Here is a 6,195-nt window from a genome sequence, read left to right as displayed (position 1 = left end):
AAACATCTGCTCTTCACTGCAACACGATGACGCGCCAGGGCCTTTACGGTACCAGGGGCACGAGGATTTCCCCGGCGCGTTTTGCTTGGTTTAGCCCGGGGAGGGGTGATTAAGGGTGGGTGAACAGGTTGTGGCGGTGGGGTTAGTGGGTGAGCAGGAGAGTGTGGGCATTGTTGGAAGGCAGCTCGCAGGGCAAAGCTGACAGAGAGCGTCTCTACATCTGCTCATCACAGCAAAACAACGACATGTCAGAGTCACAGCACGACTACGCCAGCATGACATGCATAAAAGCACATCATAGCTGAGGCGAAAGCAGCTCACGGCCACACTACTCTAGAAACGCCCGATCTCGTCTGATCTCGGAAGCTAAGCAGAGTCGGGCCTGGTTAGTACTTGGATGGGAGACCGCCTGGGAATACCAGGTGCTGTGAGCTTTTCTATCTTTGGACAATTGAGGACTTTATGTGCCTTCCTGCCTTTGATCCCAGAATTCTGACGTTTGGTAACCATGGTAACCGCGGCTAACAAACAGGCGCGGTTACCACCATTACCTGGGCACATGCACCTTCAGTTTTTGGTCTTTGATGGACAACGAAGGCAAGACATGCATAAAATACACCATGACTGACACCAAAGCAGGTGACAAAAACTACAGAAGACAGGCTACAAAAGTTATTTATTGGCTACAAAGGCTACAACAGATGTTTACAAAAAGTACTTGGATGGGAGAGCGCCTGGGAGCACCAGGTGCTGTGAGCTTTTCTGTCTTTGGACAATTGAGGACTTTATGTGCCTTCCTGCCTTTGATCCCAGAATTCTGACGTTTGGTAACCATGGTAACCGCGGCTAACAAACAGTTAGGCGCGGTTACCACCATTGCCTGGGCACATGCACCTTCAGTTTTTGGTCTTTGATGGACAAAGAAAGCAAGACATGCATAAAGTACACCATAACTGATACCAAAGCAGGTGACAAAAACTACAGAAGACAGGCTACAAAAGTTATTTATTGGCTACAAAGGCTACAACAGATGTTTACAAAAAGGAAAGACGCTCTCTGTCAGCGTTGCTTCTTTTCTTGCATGTGTGTGTGCCCACTAAACATCTGCTCAGCACTGCAGCGCAATGACCTCGACGGTACCAGGGGCACGAGGATTTCCCCGGCGCGGTTTGCTTGGTTTAGCCCGGGGAGGGGTGATTAAGAGTGGGTGAACAGGTTGTAGCGGTGCGCAAGGTGGCGGTAAGGTCAGCGGGAGGATGCGTGGGTGAGCAGGAGAGCGTGGGCATTGTTGGACGGCAGCGCGCAGGGCAGAGCTGACAGAGAGCGTCTCTACATCTGCTCATCACAGCAACACAACCACATGTCAGAGTCACAGCGTGACTACGCAAGCATGACACGCGTCAAGACACGCCGCAGCTGACGAGCAGTGTTAATTTTGGCAGCAATTTCGGATTTAGTTTTTATTTTAGTCTTGTGACTAAAATGTCATTTGATTTTAGTCACGTTTTAGTCATCAACATTTTTAAAGTTTTAGTCTAGTTTTAGTCGACTAAATATCAAATAATTTTAGTCGACTAAATCTGCCGTGGATTTAGTCGACTAAAATTCTATGATATATATTTTTCATGAAATATTTAAGGTTTGATTGTGCAATAAAAACAGGCACAGCTTTAACTTGTGTTATTTGAAACAAACAAATTATTTAATTGCTATTACCTTTTCACAAAAGCAGCAGTGAACAGTGAGCTGCTCTCCCTGAATACACTGTTCAGTCATGACCTTCTTCATGAATCCTCCATAACTACAGCAAAACACTTCAGTGACAGCTTAGAAACAGGTCGCATGCTGTAAAACCATCAGCAGCGGTGTCTTCATTTATAGATTTTGTCACGTGTATCTTTGAACGGAAGTTAAGATGACTCGTCTGCAAATATCGCTTCAGGTTTATTGTTTTTTACCGCTGATAGTCGCTCCGCACGGTTTGTAACCATCTTGATTGTCTTGAAATTAAACGTGTCTGTGTGTCTGTTCTTCTCCTGTGTTGTGTGACCATGCATGAGGACGCCTTCTTCCAGCATCGCGGCGCAACGTCCTTACACAGAGAGAGCACTTCTGATTGGCTCTCTGCCGCCGTCTCCTGATTCGTCCCTCCCTTTCCACAAACAAAATTTGCTCTGATTGGATCTCGTCTCCATCAATAATTTCGTCTCGTTTTTATTCGTTGACGAAAGTGTCAATCCATTTCGTCTTCGTTTTTGGCACCGTGCGTTAGTTTTTATTTAGTTATCGTCTCGTTTTTATCAGCAAAAAAAGGTCGTTAACGAAAACTATGACGAAAATGATTCGTCACAAAATTAACACTGCTGACGAGAAAGCAGCTCACGGCCACACTACTCCAGAAGCGCCCGATCTCGGAAGCTAAGCAGAGTCGGGCCTGGTTGGTTAGTACTTGGATGGGAGAGCGCCTGGGAGCACCGGGTGCTGTGAGCTTTTCTGTCTTTGGACAATTGAGGACTTTATGTTCCTTCCTGCCTTTGATCTGAGAATTCTGACGTCTGGTAACCACGGCAACCGCGGCTAGCAAACAGTTAGGCGCGGTTACCACAATTACCTGGGCACATGCACCTTCCGTTTTTTGGTCTTTGATGGACAAAGAAAGCGAGACGTGCATAAAATCCACCATAATTGAGGACTTTATGTTCCTTCCTGCCTTCGATCTGAGAATTCTGACGTCTGGTAACCACGGTAACCGCGGCTAACAAACAGCTAGGCGCGGTTACCACAATTACCTGGGCACATGCACCTTCCGCTTTTTGCTCTTTGATGGACAAAGAAAGCAAGACGTGCATAAAATACACCATAGCTGATACCAAAGCAGGTGACAAAAACTACAGAAGACAGGCTACAAAAGCTACAAAGGTTGTTTATTGGCTACAAAGGCTACAACAGATGTTTATTGGACACACACACACGTGCAAGAAGAGAAGCAAAGCTGACAGAGAGCGTTTTTTTCTTTCCTTTTTTCTTTAAACATCTGCTCTTCACTGCAACACGATGACGCGCCGGGGCCTTTACGGTACCAGGGGCACGAGGATTTCCCCGGCGCGTTTTGCTTGGTTTAGCCCGGGGAGGGGTGATTAAGGGTGGGTGAACAGGTTGTAGCGGTGCGCAAGGTGGCGGTAAGGTCAGCGGGAGGATGCGTGGGTGAGCAGGAGAGCGTGGGCATTGTTGGACGGCAGCGCGCAGGGCAGAGCTGACAGAGAGCGTCTCTACATCTGCTCATCACAGCAACACAACCACATGTCAGAGTCACAGTGTGACTACGCAAGCATGACACGCGTCAAGACACGCCGCAGCTGACGAGAAAGCAGCTCACGGCCACACTACTCCAGAAGCGCCCGATCTCGGAAGCTAAGCAGAGTCGGGCCTGGTTGGTTAGTACTTGGATGGGAGAGCGCCTGGGAGCACCGGGTGCTGTGAGCTTTTCTGTCTTTGGACAATTGAGGACTTTATGTTCCTTCCTGCCTTTGATCTGAGAATTCTGACGTCTGGTAACCACGGCAACCGCGGCTAGCAAACAGTTAGGCGCGGTTACCACAATTACCTGGGCACATGCACCTTCCGTTTTTTGGTCTTTGATGGACAAAGAAAGCGAGACGTGCATAAAATCCACCATAACTGATACCAAAGCAGGTGACAAAAACTACAGAAGACAGGCTACAAAAGTTATTTATTGGCTACAAAGGCTACAACAGATGTTTACAAAAGGAAAGACGCTCTCTGTCAGCGTTGCTTCTTTTCTTGCACGTGTGTGTGCCCCTAAACATCTGCTCAGCACTGCAGCGCAACGCCTTTACGGTACCCGGGGCACGAGGATTTCCCCGGCGCGGTTTGCTTGGTTTTAGCCCGGGAGGGGTGATTAAGAGTGGGTGAACAGGTTGTAGCGGTGCGCAAGGGTGGCTGTAAGGTCAGCGGGAGGATGCGTGGGTGAGCAGGAGAGCGTGGGCATTGTTGGACGGCAGCGCGCAGGGCAGAGCTGACAGAGAGCGTCTCTACATCTGCTAATCACAGCAACACAACCACATGTCAGAGTCACAGGTGACTACGCAAGCATGACACGCGTCAAGACACGCCGCAGCTGACGAGAAAGCAGCTCACGGCCACACTACTCCAGAAGCGCCCGATCTCGGAAGCTAAGCAGAGTCGGGCCTGGTTGGTTAGTACTTGGATGGGAGAGCGCCTGGGAGCACCGGGTGCTGTGAGCTTTTCTGTCTTTGGACAATTGAGGACTTTATGTTCCTTCCTGCCTTTGATCTGAGAATTCTGACGTCTGGTAACCACGGCAACCGCGGCTAGCAAACAGTTAGGCGCGGTTACCACAATTACCTGGGCACATGCACCTTCCGTTTTTTGGTCTTTGATGGACAAAGAAAGCGAGACGTGCATAAAATCCACCATAACTGATACCAAAGCAGGTGACAAAAACTACAGAAGACAGGCTACAAAAGTTATTTATTGGCTACAAAGGCTACAACAGATGTTTACAAAAAGGAAAGACGCTCTCTGTCAGCGTTGCTTCTTTTCTTGCATGTGTGTGTGCCCGCTAAACATCTGCTCAGCACTGCAGCGCAACGCCTTTACGGTACCAGGGGCACGAGGATTTCCCCGGCGCGGTTTGCTTGGTTTAGCCCGGGGAGGGGTGATTAAGAGTGGGTGAACAGGTTGTAGCGGTGCGCAAGGTGGCGGTAAGGTCAGCGGGAGGATGCGTGGGTGAGCAGGAGAGCGTGGGCATTGTTGGACGGCAGCGCGCAGGGCAGAGCTGACAGAGAGCGTCTCTACATCTGCTCATCACAGCAACACAACCACATGTCAGAGTCACAGTGTGACTACGCAAGCATGACACGCGTCAAGACACGCCGCAGCTGACGAGAAAGCAGCTCACGGCCACACTACTCCAGAAGCGCCCGATCTCGGAAGCTAAGCAGAGTCGGGCCTGGTTGGTTAGTACTTGGATGGGAGAGCGCCTGGGAGCACCGGGTGCTGTGAGCTTTTCTGTCTTTGGACAATTGAGGACTTTATGTTCCTTCCTGCCTTTGATCTGAGAATTCTGACGTCTGGTAACCACGGCAACCGCGGCTAGCAAACAGTTAGGCGCGGTTACCACAATTACCTGGGCACATGCACCTTCCGTTTTTTGGTCTTTGATGGACAAAGAAAGCGAGACGTGCATAAAATCCACCATAACTGATACCAAAGCAGGTGACAAAAACTACAGAAGACAGGCTACAAAAGTTATTTATTGGCTACAAAGGCTACAACAGATGTTTACAAAAAGGAAAGACGCTCTCTGTCAGCGTTGCTTCTTTTCTTGCATGTGTGTGTGCCCGCTAAACATCTGCTCAGCACTGCAGCGCAACGCCTTTACGGTACCAGGGGCACGAGGATTTCCCCGGCGCGGTTTGCTTGGTTTAGCCCGGGGAGGGGTGATTAAGAGTGGGTGAACAGGTTGTAGCGGTGCGCAAGGTGGCGGTAAGGTCAGCGGGAGGATGCGTGGGTGAGCAGGAGAGCGTGGGCATTGTTGGACGGCAGCGCGCAGGGCAGAGCTGACAGAGAGCGTCTCTACATCTGCTCATCACAGCAACACAACCACATGTCAGAGTCACAGTGTGACTACGCAAGCATGACACGCGTCAAGACACGCCGCAGCTGACGAGAAAGCAGCTCACGGCCACACTACTCCAGAAGCGCCCGATCTCGGAAGCTAAGCAGAGTCGGGCCTGGTTGGTTAGTACTTGGATGGGAGAGCGCCTGGGAGCACCGGGTGCTGTGAGCTTTTCTGTCTTTGGACAATTGAGGACTTTATGTTCCTTCCTGCCTTTGATCTGAGAATTCTGACGTCTGGTAACCACGGCAACCGCGGCTAGCAACAGTTAGGCGCGGTTACCACAATTACCTGGGCACATGCACCTTCCGTTTTTTGGTCTTTGATGGACAAAGAAAGCGACACGTGCATAAAATCCACCATAATTGAGGACTTTATGTTCCTTCCTGCCTTCGATCTGAGAATTCTGACGTCTGGTAACCACGGTAACCGCGGCTAACAAACAGCTAGGCGCGGTTACCACAATTACCTGGGCACATGCACCTTCCGCTTTTTGCTCTTTGATGGACAAAGAAAGCAAGACGTGCATAAAA

At 49.9% G+C, this 6,195-nt stretch overlaps 1 non-coding gene across 1 annotated transcript; it reads left to right on the top strand.

The window, feature by feature from the left end:
* The first annotated feature begins 315 nt into the window (after nucleotides 1-315).
* LOC114442095 (5S ribosomal RNA) lies at nucleotides 316-434 on the top strand. The gene has a single exon (XR_003671310.1). It is a non-coding gene; the product is annotated as a 5S ribosomal RNA (ribosomal RNA).
* The last annotated feature ends 5,761 nt before the right edge of the window (nucleotides 435-6,195 follow it).

Source organism: Parambassis ranga, chromosome 9 (genome assembly GCF_900634625.1).
Source record: "Parambassis ranga chromosome 9, fParRan2.1, whole genome shotgun sequence".
Classification (NCBI taxonomy): domain Eukaryota; kingdom Metazoa; phylum Chordata; class Actinopteri; family Ambassidae; genus Parambassis; species Parambassis ranga.
The sequence above is the reverse complement of the archived record's forward strand: the minus strand, read 5'-3'. Positions and strand labels throughout refer to the sequence as shown.